At 44.7% G+C, this 16,272-nt stretch overlaps 1 non-coding gene across 1 annotated transcript; it reads left to right on the plus strand.

The window, feature by feature from the left end:
- The first annotated feature begins 7,199 nt into the window (after positions 1 to 7,199).
- On the plus strand, positions 7,200 to 7,306 carry LOC114672079 (U6 spliceosomal RNA). Its single transcript, XR_003722269.1, has one exon. It is a non-coding gene; the product is annotated as a U6 spliceosomal RNA (small nuclear RNA).
- The last annotated feature ends 8,966 nt before the right edge of the window (positions 7,307 to 16,272 follow it).

Here is a 16,272-nt window from a genome sequence, read left to right on the forward strand (position 1 = left end):
AGCTATAAATGGGAGGTAAGTCAGATATCTATAAATCGGAGCTAAGTTGTTTTTTTTTAAATCATAAATCAACATCCTTTACAGCCAACTTTTTGCAGTCACAGGTGTGTACTCCCACCTATGTCGTGGGAAAACTGCTTCACAATAAGCCTACTACACAAGGCTTACTTTTTTCTTTCACTTCAATTTGATGAAATGTTGCTGCTGAGTTAGGTGAGGTATATCTAATAGTGCCTAATACCCATGACAGGTAGCTCAGGTCCCATGGTCAATGGATACCTCACAAGTGGGCATTTAGTGTCTGTCAGATTTCATACTTAAGGTAAGAATTGCGGCTGGGCACAGTGGCTAACGCCTGTAATCCCAACACTTTGGGAGGCCGAGGCGGGGGGATAACATGAGGTCAGGAGTTCGAGACCAGCCTGGCCAACATGGCGAAACCCCATCTCTACTAAAAATACAAAAATTAGCCGGGCATGGTGGTGCATGCCTGTAATGCCAGCTACTTGGGAGGCTGAGGCAGGAGAATCACTTGAACCCAGGAGGTGGAGGTTGCAGTGAGCTATCACACCACTGCACTCTAGCCTGGGCCACAGAACAAGACTCTGTCTCAAAAAGAAAAAAAGAATTGCGTCTTAAAAGGAGAAGAATTATATACTGAAAGAGGCATACTTTCATTCTAAAATTCTAGCAACATCCACAATTATTCTGCTAAAGCTTGTCACAGACTCCATAAGGCCTTCTTATCGGCTTTAGACACGTGAAGCAGGAAGTATGTATTGAGACAGGGCGGCAGAGCTACTTATTTTACAATTTGGGGTAAGCTAGAAAGTTTCCTTTTTCTCTGGACTTCACTCAAGGATGTCAGATTATAGATTTGTCCTTGGGGCAAGACAAACAAAGAACTACAGTAATCTCCCCTTATCTACAGGGGATATGTTCCAAGACCCCCAGTGGATCCCTAAAACCGCAGATAGTTCTGAATCCTATATATACTGTGTTTTTTCTTTTCTTTTCTTGTTTTGAGACGGAGTCTCACTCAGTCGCCCAGGCTGGAGTGCAGTGGTGTGATCTCAGCTCACCGCAACCACCATCTCCTGCATTCAAGCGATTCTCCCATCTCAGCCTCCCGAGTAGCTGGGATTACAGACACCTGCCACCACCCCTGGCTATTTTTTTGTATTTTTAGTAGAGACAGGGTTTCACTATGTTGGCCAGGCTGATCTCGAACTCCTGACCACAAGTCATCTGACCGCCTTGGCCTCCCAAAGTGTTGGGATTACAGGCATGATCCACCATGCCCAGCGCGTACTCACCTATTTTTAAAAACATTATTTCTTTCTTTCTTTCTTTCTTTATTTATTTATTTTAGAAACAAGATCTCAAATATGTTGTCCAGGCCGGTCTTTTTTTTTTTTTTTTTTTTTTTTTGAGATGGAATCTCACTCTGTCGCCCAGGCTAGAGTGCAGTGGCACGATCTTGGCTCACTGAAACCTCCACTTTCCAGATTCAAGTGATTCTCCTGCCTCAGCCTCCTGCCCGAACTCCTACCTCAGGTGATTTGCCCGCCTGCGCGGGCAAAGTGCTGGGATTACAGGCATGAGCCATCGCACTGGCCAAGGTTTATCTTGAACTCCTGGCCTCAAGCAATCCTTCTGCCTCCACCTCCCGAGTACCTAGGATTATAGGTGGGAGCCCTGCAGCCAGTTTGCACTCAACTAGTTTTGGACCTCAATTGACCTGAAGTAACTGAAACCATGGGAAGTGAAACCACAGATGGGGGATTACTGCCTGTGTTGACCCATCAAGCACTGTACCTCTTTCTTCATTGTAGGGGGTGCAGATTGTTGGCATTTGTCATATTAGAGAGCATATTTTGTCAAACTTCAGATTATGTGATTTACAGAAACTTCACTAGGTAAACAGTCCTGTAAGTTTTGAAGATTTATTTTCTGTTTTCTTGTATTCTGTTTTATAAAGACATGTATGAATATCTAATTCTTGCTCTCCGTTATTATTGTGTCACTATTGGAGAGAACTAGTAATGATCTGTGGGGTAATAAATGGCGAAGTTATCAGCAGAGAAAACCTGTGACATGCACTTGGAGATTTAGCATACCCTCCAGGCAGGGCAGTAAAGGTCTATAGCTAGTCCTACCTGATGAAAGCAAACTACCTCCAATTTCCTCTGTTTAGTAAATTAAGAAAAATACAGCATTGTCACATAAATACTTCCATATCAGATACTGAAGGCTATTTTGATTTTCTCCAATAGGAAGACCACATCTAGAATGGGAATTGCTACTAGTTATTACCAGATTAAGTCTATAACATACTATTATGATTCAAGCTCTTCACTGTTTTATACTTGCTTAACTGAAAAGCTAAAAGTGGATATGAAAGGAATCTTGCATCCATCTTGCATCTTTTATATGCCAAATGTTTCTGATATCTTAATATTATTTAGCGTGGGCTAAAGTTGGATCCAGGGTTGCATGAGTCTACTTAGTAAATTATTACAGCCTCAGCCAGGCATGGCGGCTCATGCCTGTAATCCCAGCCCTTTGGGAGGCCAAGGCGGACAGATGACCTGAGGTCAGGAGTTCAGGACCAGCCTGGCCAACATGGTGAAACCCCATCTCTACTAAAACTACAAAAATTAGCCGGGCGTGGTGGTGGGCATGGTGGCGGGCGCCTGTAGTCCCAGCTACTTGGGAGGCTGAGGCAGGAGAATTGCTTGAACCCCGAGGTTGTAGTGAGCCAAGATCACGTCCATTGCACCCCAGGCTGGGTGACAGAGCGAGACTCCATCTCAAAAATACAAAAACAAAACAAAACAAAAAAACACGGACACTGATGAGGCAGGAGTTCTGAAAGATCTATATCCATAGAAGAAATTCAAATGGTGGTCAAAAATGCATACCTGAGAAAGGTAGTAGACTAAGACAATTATATGAGTAAGCTCTACAATGCTTTGAAGACCATATTATCCCAATGTTTTCTTTAAACGTGTACAAGTGTGATAATTTATTAATATTTTCTATGGAGCTAGCAAAATACTGACTCCTCTCATACTGGATAGCTATATAACTGAAAAACTATAGATAAATTTCACTTACAAATACATGCCAATGTAGACAAAAGTCTGTTGGGAGACACTCTGTGTGTCTCTTGTGTTTCTGCATGTCTTACAAATAGAGGTACTAACTACTCTTTGTTCCAGACTATATTTTCTTTTCTTTCTTTCTTTTCTTTTTTTTTGAGACAAAGTCTCGCTCTTGTCCTCCATGATGGAGTGTGATGGTGCGATCTCAGTTCACTGCAACCTCCGCCTCCTGGGTTCAAGCGATTCTCCTGCCTCAGCCTCCTGAGCAGCTGGGATTACAGGCACCCACCACCTTACCTGGCTAATTTTTGTATTTTTTTTTAGTAGAGATAGGGTTTCACCATGTTGGGCAGGCTGGTCTCAAACTCCTGACCTCAGGTGATCCACCCACCTCGGCCTCCCAAAGTGCTGGGATTACAGGCGTGAGCCACCGCGCCCAGCCCCAGACTATATTTTCGAGGATGTTTGTACAATCAACAACTTCGGAAGATAGTGATAGAACCTCTATCCTGAGCAGAACACAGGTTTGCTTACTGTCTAGTGTGATACAAATAATGTTTCCCTCTAGTAGCTTTGTTAACTTCTCTTTATAAAAAATTCAGTCTCCCTAGGCCGGGCGCGGTGGCTCAAGCCTGTAATCCCAGCACTTTGGGAGGCCGAGACGGGCGGATCATGAGGTCAGGAGATCGAGACCATCCTGGCTAACAAGGTGAAACCCCATCTCTACTAAAAATACAAAAAATTAGCCGGGCATGGTGGCAGGCGCCTGTAGTCCCAGCTACTCGGGAGGCTGAGCCAGGAGAATGGCGTGAACCGGGGAGCTGGAGCTTGCAGTGAGCTGAGATCGCGCCACTGCACTCCAGCCTGGGCCACAGAGCCAGACTCAGTCTCAAAAAAAAAAAAAAAAAAAATTCAGTCTCCCTAAGCTTGGAGTTGCTGAGCTATGGCACAAGCCTGCTGTGTGTACAGCATCCATTCCAGCCCCTTCACTTCTTTCCTGTGGTACTTGTGGGGCAAGGGAATCCAGGGGAACATGATGTTTACACCGCTTGCTATGCTGTGAGTAATGAAGTCCTTTGCTTCTGACCCAGGAGTCTCGTATTTTGTCAATATGCATGACACTATAGCAGGCTAACTTGTTAGCTTGCAAGCAGGTTAAAAAATCTCTGACCCTTCATGATTCTCAACAGTTTTAAATTATTATCAGGTTGAATTTAGTAATGTATCAAAAGATCACATATCATGGCAAAATAGAGTTGATTCTAGTTATTAAAGGATGATTCAACATCAGAAAATCTGTTAATGTAATTGACTATATAGTAAGAGAATAAGGAAACAAAGCATAAAGCATAGGCTGAAAAACTGTGTCTGAGGCATTCTAAGAATTTTTCTCTTTCATGGGTAAGCTTTTTTTTTGTTTGCTTATTTGTTTGTTTTGAGATGGAGTTGCCCAGGCTGGAGTGCAGTGGCACAATTTTGGCTCACTGCAACCTCTCCCTCCCAGGTTCAAGCAATTCTTCTCAAGCGATTCTCCTGCTTCAGCCTCCAAAGTAGCTGAGATTACCGGTGTGCACTCCTACGCCTGGCTAATTTTTGTATTTTTAATAAAGACGGGGTTTCACCATTGTGGCCAAGCTGGCCTCAAACTCCTGACCTCAAATGATCCACCTCCCTCACCCTCCCAATGTACTGGGATTACAGGCGTGAGCCACTGCACCTGGCCCGTGGGTGAGCTTTTTATACCCACATTGATTGTCCCAACACATAGGTTTGATCTAACTTCTGTCAGCTTACTATTTTTCTTCCTCTTTGCTGTTCTGCTGTGTTTCATGTTTACAGTTTACTATAGGGAGTGTATTTTCTTTTCTGTTTTTCTGCTTATTGATCCCAATGCAGCTCTGTCACTCAATGGTTGCAAATCCTTCTTGAACTCTAGGCATCATGTTCATCTTCTGAAAAATGAAAAGCATATATATTTGCTATCTCATGGGGACGCACCTTTGCATCCTAACAACAATTTAGGAACACTTACTAGGTTAAGCTATCTCTTGAATTCAATTTGTTCAGTGTTCAAGGGAGAAAGGACCCTTTTCCCTCTGGGCTTTTGCCTGTCCTCTGCTAACTGTTGATAATTGGTTCCTGTCAGAATAATGAACTCCTACCTCTGATTGCCTGCCGGGCTTTTGCAAGGAAAAAGGACTGCGAAAGAAATTCGGCTTGTTTTTGAGGCTCTAAACATTTCCTACTACTGGAACAACTAACCAACAACCAGCCAGCCAACCAAACAAACAAAATCCCCTAACTCCTGGCAAAACCTTGCAGAGAAAGGCTCAGGTCTGGTCAGACCAGTACCAGTGCCTGCATTTAGCTGCTTCTCTGTAAGGCTCACGCCTTCGGTCTACACTTCAGTTCAGTTTAATAAGAGGAGGGCCTGCCTTGACCTTCATTTCTGCCTGCCTTGACCCTCTTTTGGTATGGACCTGAGGCATAAGTACCTTCGCCTGCAAAGAGAGAGGGAGTGTAGCGTGAGCTCCACCCCACGGCACAGGAATTTGTACATATTCTGGCAGCAGCCCCCAGTAAATCTGCATCCTCCTTGGTCAAGGAAGGCCCTATTTCTAGTGCATTTTGGGCCTTGCCTTTTTGCTTGTCCCCTCTCCAGGACTGAGCTATAGGATGTCGTGGGCCCTTTTGTTTGCATCTGTACTAGAATTTTCCTCTCACTGTTGGGCTCACCCCAAGACAAGTCAAAAACAAGGCAAAACCCATCTCTTCCTTTCCTGGTATTGACTTTTTGGCTTGGGGAGGTACCTGGAAGGCCGGTGCTCACCCACACCCGGCAGGTTTGAAATTTCTGCTCTAAGGCACTGGGCACAATCCCCAGGACTCCACTGGAATTACAAAAGATTTGCAAAGCTCTCTGCAGGAAACTCCTTTTTCTGACATTCAAGGTGTGTTTTCTGGTCTTTCATTTGAGAGACTGCCAAAGCAGATAAAAATCTATTCCCAAAGTACCCTAAAGCAGTCTTTCATTCCACCCACAGGAAATCCCTGATAAAGAGGGCAGGGGGCTTTCTTTCCTCAACCTTCTTGGTCAGGAGAAAGCAACTCTTGAGGCCAGAATTAGCCTCTGCAAGCCTGTTTCTGGGCAAACATATCCGCACCCTCTGCAAAATGCAGCTGGAAGTAGAGCAACGAGCGCCCTGTTGAGAGCTGGGGTTGGAAAATCATTTCAAGATCCGGATTTTAAAGCTTCTTTACAGGCGACTCTTAAGTGTACATTCTTTCTTCTTTTTTTGTTTATTTAAAAAAAATCAGTCAGTTTTACATGCCGTAAAAATTCAACCAACTAATTTAAGTATGTATTCTGTTACCATTTATCCATGCTTTGGAACAGGCATCGTTGAATGGAAGAGGAATCCTATTAAAAGGGTTCAAGTTGTTCTGGAACAGGGTAGCTGATTGTCAGAGCCTGACAGGTGACACAGAGAGAACATCTTGGCCTGGCGCAGTGGCTCACGCCTGTAATCCTAGTACTTTGGGAGGCCGAGGTGGGCAAATCACCCGAGGTCAGGAGTTCAAGACCAGCCTGGCCAGCATAGTGAAACCCTGTCTCCACTAAAAATACAAAAATTAGCCAGGCATAGTGGCGCATGCCTGTAGTCCCGGTTACTTGGGAGGCTGAGACATGAGAATCGCTTGAACCTGGGAGGTGGAGGCTGCAATGAGCTGAAATCACTCCACTGCACTCCAGCCTGGGCAACAGAGTGAGATTCAGTCTCAAAAAAAGAAAAAAAAAAAGTCAAAACATCTAGAAGACAGGATCTAGGCCCTAGCAAGTTGGAAAACAGACCACTGCACAAACTTGGGGAAACTCCATCTTCTCCAACTTAATGGGATTCCTCCAGAAGAGATTTAAGAAGGCAGGGTAGGTCTAGATCAGGAGTTAGTAAACCACAGTGCTTGGACCAGATCCAGGGAATCCACTGCCTACTTTTGCACAGCCTGAGTTAATGATTTTTACATTGTCAAATGGTTGGAAGAAATCAGATGAGTACTCTTTATTGACATATAAAAATTATGTAAAATTTTGTACTCCCTTCGGCAGCACATATACTAAAATTGGAATGATACGGAGAAGTTTAGCATGGCCCCTGCGCAAGCATGACATGCAAATTCGTGAAGCAGTCCATATTTTTTATTTTTTGAGATGGAGTCTCACTCTGTTGCCCAGGCTGGAGTGCAGTGGCATGATTTTGGCTCACTTCAACCTCTGCTTCCTGGATTCAAGTGATTCTCCTGCCTCAGCCTCCCCAGTAGCTGGGATTACAGGTGTGCGCCACCATGCCTGGATAATTTTTTCGTATTTTTAGTGGAGACAGGGTTTCACCATATTGGCCAGCCTGGTTTCAAACTCCTGACCTCAAGTGATCCCTCTGTCTCGGCCTTCCAAAGTGCTATGATTACAGGTGTGAGCCACCATGCCCAGCCACATTTTTTTTTAATTAAGGAAAAGAAAATTATGGCCCGGTGCCTTGGCTTACGCCCGTAATCCCAGCACTTTGGGAGGCCGAGGTGCGCGGATCGGCCTGTAGTCCCTTTTGAGTAGGAAGCTGAGGCAGGAGGATCGTTTGAGCCCAGGAATTTGAGGCTGCAAAGAGCCATGACAGCGTGCTGCACTCCAGTCTGGCAACAGAATGAGACCTTGTCTCTAATATATATTATATTCATATATATGTGTGTGTGTATACACATATATATGTATATAATATATATTATTTATAAATAAATATATAATTATTTTATTTTATTTTAGAGAATATGTCAGTGAGATGGCTGGAGCCGCCATGGTCAAGGGTTGCCTTTGCTTTTGAATTTTTTTTTTCTTTTCCCTTAGCTATTTTTTTATTTCATGAGAATGCTCTTAATTACTTTTAAAAGGAAAAACATGAAACTTTTAGAACGTTAACGCAAGGCAGCATTCAGAGACTTACTCAGTTCCCCCTTGCAGGCACCAGTGCCACCTAATTGTTTGCTCCACACAAAAGGCGGATCAGAGAAAATCGCTTCTTTATTCTTCCCTTTACATCATCTCCCCGGCACCTGGGGAGTCTGGATGCACAGAGACCGAGTACAACATGCATCTGATGATGGGTTACACCAAAGCACACCAAGACCTAAATCCTTCCCAGATTTATGAAGATTTTCTATAGCTTAACTAGATTTCTAATTGTCCTGCCACCTGTACTGAAATGTACAGTATGTGTTAATCTTGAATTCTTTTCTGTTTCCATAATCTTGGTAAAGTTTCCTGCACTCAAACAGTAAATCCAGTTTGGTCCTTGGGCTTTAAAGAGGGAGCCAAATTCACTTTTATGATTTCCAGTATGAAGGTGTCTTTGGAGGCGTTTGGGCATCTAAAAGCCCAGAACAATTTTTCTTCCCTGTGGTCCCTGTGCTGTGGCTTCCAGGCTGAAAGCCTAAGTTCACAAGAGTCTGTTGCCTCATTTGTTACATGATTTTTCTATCATTTCGGAAGAGTTTAGAAAGAAATGAGTAAGAGTTTCCACATATTCAGCACACCAGGTATTCTGTTCTCCCCACAAAATGTTCATTTATAGATGACAACTTGCTGGTTTATTTTCTGGTGGTATCGAGATTATAGGATGAAAAGGTACACTCAGTACCTGTTAATGTAACCATTTTTCTGGACATTTTTAAAGGCAGCTGTATCTGAGTCTGCCATGTGACCTTAGACTATGTCAAGTTGAAATAATAACATTGTCTACCCTGCTATCTCACAGGGCTGTTTTCAGGAATTAAATGTGATAAAATATGTAACCATCTCTGAAAAGGTGAAGCACTTTGCAAGTGAGAGTACTCAGTCCTCTTCAAAAGGAGGCTTTTTGAAGGTAGTGAAAAGGAAGCTATTGATACAGGGTATGCATCTTCAGTTGTAAGAGGATTCAGTTCTGGCGATCTAGTGTACGGCATAGCAACGGTAGTTAATAATGTATTGTATCCTTTTTTTTTTTTTTTTTTTGAGACGGAGTCTCGCTCTGTCGCCTGGGCTGGGGTGCAGTGGCGCGATCTCTGCTCACTGCAAGCCCCGCCTCCTGGGTTCATGCCATTCTCCTGGCTCAGCCTCCTGAGTAGCTGGGACTACAGGCGCCCGCCCACACGCCCCGCTAATTTTTTTGTATTTTTAGTAGAGACGGGGTTTCACTGTGTTAGCCAGAATGGTCTCGATTTCCTGACCTCGTGATCCACCCGTTTCGGCCTCCCAAAGTCCTGGGATTACAGGCGTGAGCCACCGCTCCCAGCCAATAATGTATTGTATTCTGAAAATTTGCAGAGAGAGTAGGTTCAGTGTTCTCCTCACATCAGAAAAAAAAAAAAAAAAGGAAAAAAAAGACAAAATGACAATTTAACTAGGTAAAGTGATGGATATGTTAGTATGATTGTAGTGATCAGTTCACAGTGTATATATATATATATAAAAACACCACCTTGTGTGCCTTGGATATACAGCATTTTTATTTGTCAATCATACCTCAATAATGGATTTGGGTGGGGGAAGCAGGCTTCTTTTTCTGATTGTCACTTTCCTTTTTTTTTTTTTTTTTTTTTTTTTTGAGACGGAGTCTCTCTCTGTCGCCCAGGCTGGAGTGCAGTGGCGGGATCTCAGCTCACTGCAAGCTCCGCCTCCCGGGTTCACTCCATTCTCCTGCCTCAGCCTCCCGAGTAGCTGGGACTACAGGCGCCCGCCACCTCGCCCGGCTAGTTTTTTGTAGTTTTAGTAGAGACGGGGTTTCACTGTGTTCACCAGGATGGTCTCGATCTCCTGACCTCGTGATCCACCCGTCTCGGCCTCCCAAAGTGCTGGGATTACAGGCTTGAGCCACCGCGCCCGGCCCCCCTTTTTTTTTTTTTTTTTTTTTTTTTTTTGAGACGGAGTCTCGCTCTGTTGCCTGGGCTGGAGTGCAGTGGCCGGATCTCAGCTCACTGCAAGCTCCGCCTCTCGGGTTCACGCCATTCTCCTGCCTCAGCCTCCCGAGTAGCTGGGACTACAGGCGCCCGCCGCCTCGCCTGGCTAGTTTTTTGTATTTTTTTAGCAGAGACGGGGTTTCACCGTGTTAGCCAGTATGGTCTCGATCGCCTGACCTCGTGATCCACCCGTCTCGGCCTCCCAAAGCGCTGGGATTACAGACTTGAGCCACCGTGCCCGGCCTGATTGTCATTTGTCTGTCAGCTACTCCCCTACGCCAAAAAATTAAAGGCAGTTTTTCTCTTTAGTTGGAGAACTTGAGTTTGTCTGTCGTTAGGTAAGTTGCTTCACTTGTCAGTCTCAGTTTCTTCTTCTGGAAAGTTTCATCTGAAAATATATATATTATAGGCAGGGCGCGGTGGCCCACGCCTGTAATCCCAGCACTTTGGGAGGCCAAGATGGGTGGATCTCCTGAAGTCAGGAGTTTGAGACCAGACTGGCCAACATGGTGAAACCCTGTCTCCATTAAAAATACAAAAATTAGCCAGGCGTGGCGGCGCATGCCTGTAATCCCAGCTACTCAGGAGGCTAAGGCAGGAGAATTGCTTGAACCCGGGAGGCGGAGGTTGCAGTGAGTCAAGATTGCACCATTGCACTCCAGCCTGGCAACAAGAGAGAAACTCCATCTCAAAAACAAAACAAAACAAACAATGTGTATATATATATAAAATATATATATATCAATATAAATATGTGTACGTTTATAAGATGGTACATTGGAAGAAGCTGGGAAAATAGGACACAGGCATTTATTTCCTCTCTGTACTATTTTGGCAACTTTTTTTGTCATTTTATTTTGTTGTTTTGTTTCTAATGAGAATTACCATTCCATAGTTTTGCAACTTTCTATGAGTCTATAATTTAGAATAAGAAGTTTTTAAAATTATGTGTAAAGCACCTGACGCAATGCCCAGAAATATTTTGGAAGTTCACTCTTTTGTGCTATAAGCATTATGTAGAACTGAGTTTTATTATTATTTGATATTATTATCTAACCCCATAATGACTAATAATATTTGTTGGATGCCTACTGTGTGCCAGACACAGTTTTAAGTATTGTATTTTAAAATTCTAACAACATCCTTAGGTGGTAATTAACGATGATCATTTCTGTTTAGTAAATGGGAAAGCCAGGCATAGAGAAGTTAGGTAATTTGCCCAAGCTCACGAAGTTTAGAAGCTGGGGGAACCAGGTACGAATTCAGATGGTCTGATTCTGCAATTCTCATTCAAAGAAAAGATCATGATTTAGTCATTTGCAGAATTTTAGGCAAGATCAGACCTCTGGGTGGGAAACCTGTACCTCTGCACTCTCATTTCCTGTCTTGACTTCCACAGTGTTCCCTGTCCAGTGGCTGCAGGATTCTATTTGATGAGATTTTTGAGATTCCTAAGGACCCCCTACCGTTCTCCAATAATCTACCTCACCCAACTCTCAAGCTGGTAGAAATCCAACTGATAAGGTGCTCCTTCAACTATGACAGTGGTTCCCACATGGGGATGCAAGACTAAAGGCACAGCTTTCCTGGCCTCGAGCTGAAGACTTGAATTCAGTGACCTGGCCTGTGCCCCTGGAGCCTGTTTTTGCGTTTTGTTTTGAGACAGAGTCTCGCTCTGTCGCCCAGGCTGGAGTGCAATGGCGTGATCTCAGCTCACTGCAACCTCCACCTCCCAGGTTCAAGCAATTCTCCTGTCTCAGCCTCCTGAGTAGCTGGGATTACAGGTGCGCGCCACCACACCCGGCTAATTTTTTATATTTTTGGTAGAGATGGGGTTTCACCATGTTGGCCAGGCTGGTCTCAAACTCTTGACCTCAGACAATCCCCCCGTCGTGGCCTCCAAAAGTGCTGGGATTACAGGTGTGAGACACCGCACCCAGCCTTCCCAGAGCCTGTATTTTTAATTTGGTTTACAGATAAATTATTTTATTTTTTGTTTATATAAATATGGGATCTCACTATGTTGCCCAGACTGATCTCAAATTCCTAGGCTCAAGTGATCCTCCCACCTCAGGCTCCCAAAGTGCTAGGATTACAGGTGTGAGCCCCCACACCCAGCCAGATAAATTCTTCTTCTTTTTTTTTTTTTTTTGAGACGGAGTCTCGCTGTGTCACCCAGGGTGGAGTGCAGTGGCTGGATCTCAGCTCACTGCAAGCTCCGCCTCCCGGGTTTACGCCATTCTCCTTCCTCAGCCTCCCGAGTAGCCGGGACTACAGGCGCCCGCCACCGCGCCCGGCTAGTTTTTTGTATTTTTTAGTAGAGACGGGGTTTCACCGTGTTAGCCAGGATGGTCTCGAACTCCTGACCTTGTGATCCGCCCGTCTCGGCCTCCCAAAGTGCTGGGATTACAGGCTTGAGCCACCGCGCCCGGCCCCAGCCAGATAAATTCTTATCTTTAGTCAGATTTGGGAAATCATGATTTAAGATTATGATTTGCAAAGATACCTGCTACAAAGCCATTTGGGGGCGTTGGTTATTATGGCAAGGTGTAAAACATCCCTGGGATTTTTCAGGCAAGTATGGCTTTGGGAGCAGACAGTCCTCCATTCTAACCCTCTCTTCTGTTCTCATATTTTGCAATTCCTTTAAAATGGAAACAGGCTGGGCGCAGTGGCTCACGCCTGTAATTCCAGCACATTGGGAGGCCAAGGCAGGCAGATCAACTGAGGTCAGGAGTTCAAGACCAGCCTGCCCAACAGAGCAAAACCCCATCTTCGCTAAAATGGAAAAATTAGCCAGGTGTGGTAGCACATGCCTGTAATCCCAGCTACTTGGGAGGCTGAGACAGGAGAATCGCTTGAACCTGGGAGGCAGAGGCTGCAGTCAGCTGAGATTGTGTCACTACACTCCAGCCTGCATGACAGAGCAACACTGTCTCAAAAACAAAAAAATAAGTGAAATGGAAACAGTTCAACCCACCTCACAGTGCTGCTGGGAGGATTAGTGTTAATGTCATGGGAACCATTGCATTTTGTGCATTATCGTTGCTGTTAATTTACCATCTACTACCACATAAATAGGGTTGAATTATCAGCCAAACAGCCAGTCACCTTGGATGGTAGAGAGCCAGGCTCTGGGGACAGGTCAATGGTCTCTGTCACCCAGGCTGGAGTGCAGTGGTGCCAAAATGGCTCACTGCAGCCTCTACCTCCTTCCTGGGCTTTGATGATCCACCAGCCCCAGCTTCCTAAGTAACTGGGACTACAGATGCCTGCCACCATGCCTGGCTGGTAAGTTCGATTTTGATTAAATGGAGAAAGCTTTCCAGAGTGAGGAACAACAGGTCCAGGTGGGAGACACAGTGGAAGTTTTGGCAGGTGAAAACTCATCCAACAGGAAAGCGACTCTACAGAGACACAAGTCTTAACAAGTCTTGTCTCTTTAAAAGGCCAACAGACCAGGTGCAGTGGGTCACGTCTGTAATCCCAGCACTTTGGGAGGCAGAGGTGGGCAGATTGCTAGAGCTCAGGAGTTCAAGACCAGCCTCGGCAATATGTTATGAAGCCCTGTCTCTACAAAAAAATTAGCCAGGCATGGTAGTGTGCCTCTAGTCCCAGCTACTGGGGAGGCAGAGGTAGGAGGATCGAGTGAGCTCTGGGGGTAGAGGCTGCAGTGAGCTGAGATCGCACCACTGCACTCCAGCCTGGGTGACAGAGTGAGACCCTGTCTCAAAATTAAATTAAATTAAATTTAAAAAGCCAACAGTGGTCAGTAAGGGAGTTGATGATGAATGATCACAAATTTCTTACCACTGTTAAAATAAAGACTTGAGCAAACCAAGTCCACTAACGTTGGCGTAATGATGCTTTGCATATAAGGACCATTTTCACCATCCTATTGGTGCCAGAAATGACTCTACCTTTCAAAAGAGCCCTAGCCTCTTGCCTCCAGGGATGTGGTCCCATCCTTATGGGTCTTGATAGGCTACATCATCATGACTTCCCGGTCCTTGGAAGTAGTGAATTTCCTGCCATGTCTATCTTAATCACATCTCAATCTGTACACCTACAGCAGAGATTTCTCATTCTCTCAGGCAGAAGTGAGCCTCGGAAGACACTCAAGTTGCCCAGGTAAAAAGGCAATTTGAGCCGGGCGCGGTGGCTCACGCCTGTAATCCCAGCACTTTGGGAGGCCGAGGCGGGCGGATCACAAGGTCAGGAGATCGAGACCACGGTGAAACCCCGTCTCTACTAAAAATACAAAAAATTAGCCGGGCGCGGTTGTGGGCGCCTGTAGTCCCAGCTACTCGGGAGGCTGAGGCAGGAGAATGGCGTGAACCCGGGAGGCGGAGCTTGCAGTGAGCCGAGATCGCGCCACTGTACCCCAGCCTGGGTGACAGAGCGAGACTCCGTCTCAAAAAAAAAAAAAAAAAAAAAAAAGGCAATTTGATGGCCATTTAAAGCTTTAATATCTTTGATTTTAACCTCAGATAAGCAAGATAAACAACCAAGTATCTATACTGGTAGGGACTATTTCTATTTAACTTTTTAAATTACTTTTGTATTTTACTAATAGAAACCAAATTCCTGAGGACTGAATTAAGGAACTCAGGAATTTCAAAGCTTTGAAGTACCTTTCATATTGTTGTCTATGGAGTCGTATTTTAGAGGTGCTACTCTTTTGTTTTGTTTTGTTTTGTTTTGTTTTGTTTTGTTTTTTTGGCTTTGTTGTTGTTGTTTTGAGATGGAGTCTCACTCTGTCACCCAGGCTAGAGTGCAGTGTGTGAGATCTGGACTCACTGCAACCTCTGACTATTTTTAGTAGAGACGGGGTTTCACCATGCTGGCAAGGCTGGTCTCGAACTCCTGACCTCAGGTGATCCACCTGCCTTGGCCTCCCAAAGTGCTGAGATTACAGGCATGAGCCACCTTGCCTTGCTGTCAGGGTTCTTTAGAGGGACAGAACTAATAGGATAGAGGTATATAAACAGGGGAATTGATTAAGGAGTATTAACTCACACAATCACAAGGTTCCAGAATAGTCTGTCTGTAAGCTGAGGAGCAAGGAAGTCGGTCCAAGTCCTAAAGCTGAAGAACTTGGAGTTGGATGTTTGAGGGCAGGAAGCATCCAGCGCAGGAAAAAGATGTAGGCTGGGAGGCTAAGCCAGTCTGATCTCTCCACATTCTTCTACCTGCTTTTATTCTGGTCTTGCTGGCAGCTGATTAGATCATGCCCACCCAGATTAGGGGTGGGTCTGCCTTTCCCAGCCCACTGACTCAAATGTTAATCTCCTTTGGCAATACACACCCAGGATCAATACTTTGCATCCTTCAATCCAATCAAGTTGACACTCAGTATTAACCATCACAGTGGATAACACATTGAGCTATATCAATGTGCCATAGTACACATTGCCCTAGTACTGCCCAGGTATTGTCACCCAGTTGATGACATAACTGAGTCTTCAAAAGGCTAATAACTGCTCTATGAAGCCCTTGCTTAGGATGATGGGAACATGACAAGACAAGCAAATTCTATGATCATAGCCCAGGGCAGTCCTTGTTTGCTGTAAAGTAAGTTTCTTAGTCAGAAGCAATGCTATGTGGGTCAGGCACGGTGGCTTGTGCCTGTAATCCCAGCACTTTGGGAGGCCGAGGCGGTTGGATCACTTAAGGTCAGGAGTTTGAGACCAGACTTTCCAATGCAGTGAAACCTCATCTCTACTAAAAATATAAAAATTAGCCTGGCGTGGTGGTGGCATGCCTGTAATCCCGCTACTGGGGAGGCTAAGGTGGGATAATCACTTGAACCAGGGAGGTGGAGGTTGCAGTGAGCCGAAATCTCACCACTGCACTCCAGGCTGAGTGACAGAGTGAGACCCCTGTCTCAAAAACAAACAAACAAACACAAAAAAAAGGAAGCAGCAGCAGCAGCAATGCTATGTGAATAAAAGTGAATAAGGCACATCCCTATGCAGAATAAATGTCTGTTTCAGCAAGAACATACCATAGCAGTGGTGCAGTGAAGCCTAATTTATACAAATACATTATCTTGGAAATGTTTTTAAAATATAAAATATAGAGAGTAAAGGGGGAATATCCCAATTCACTCTCCTCTCTTACTTCTCCCCTTCCCCATCTATGCACAATCCCAGTATTCTCCCCAGAACTCTTGACT

The sequence above is a fragment of the Macaca mulatta genome, chromosome 13 (genome assembly GCF_049350105.2).
Source record: "Macaca mulatta isolate MMU2019108-1 chromosome 13, T2T-MMU8v2.0, whole genome shotgun sequence".
Taxonomy (NCBI): Eukaryota; Metazoa; Chordata; class Mammalia; order Primates; family Cercopithecidae; genus Macaca; species Macaca mulatta.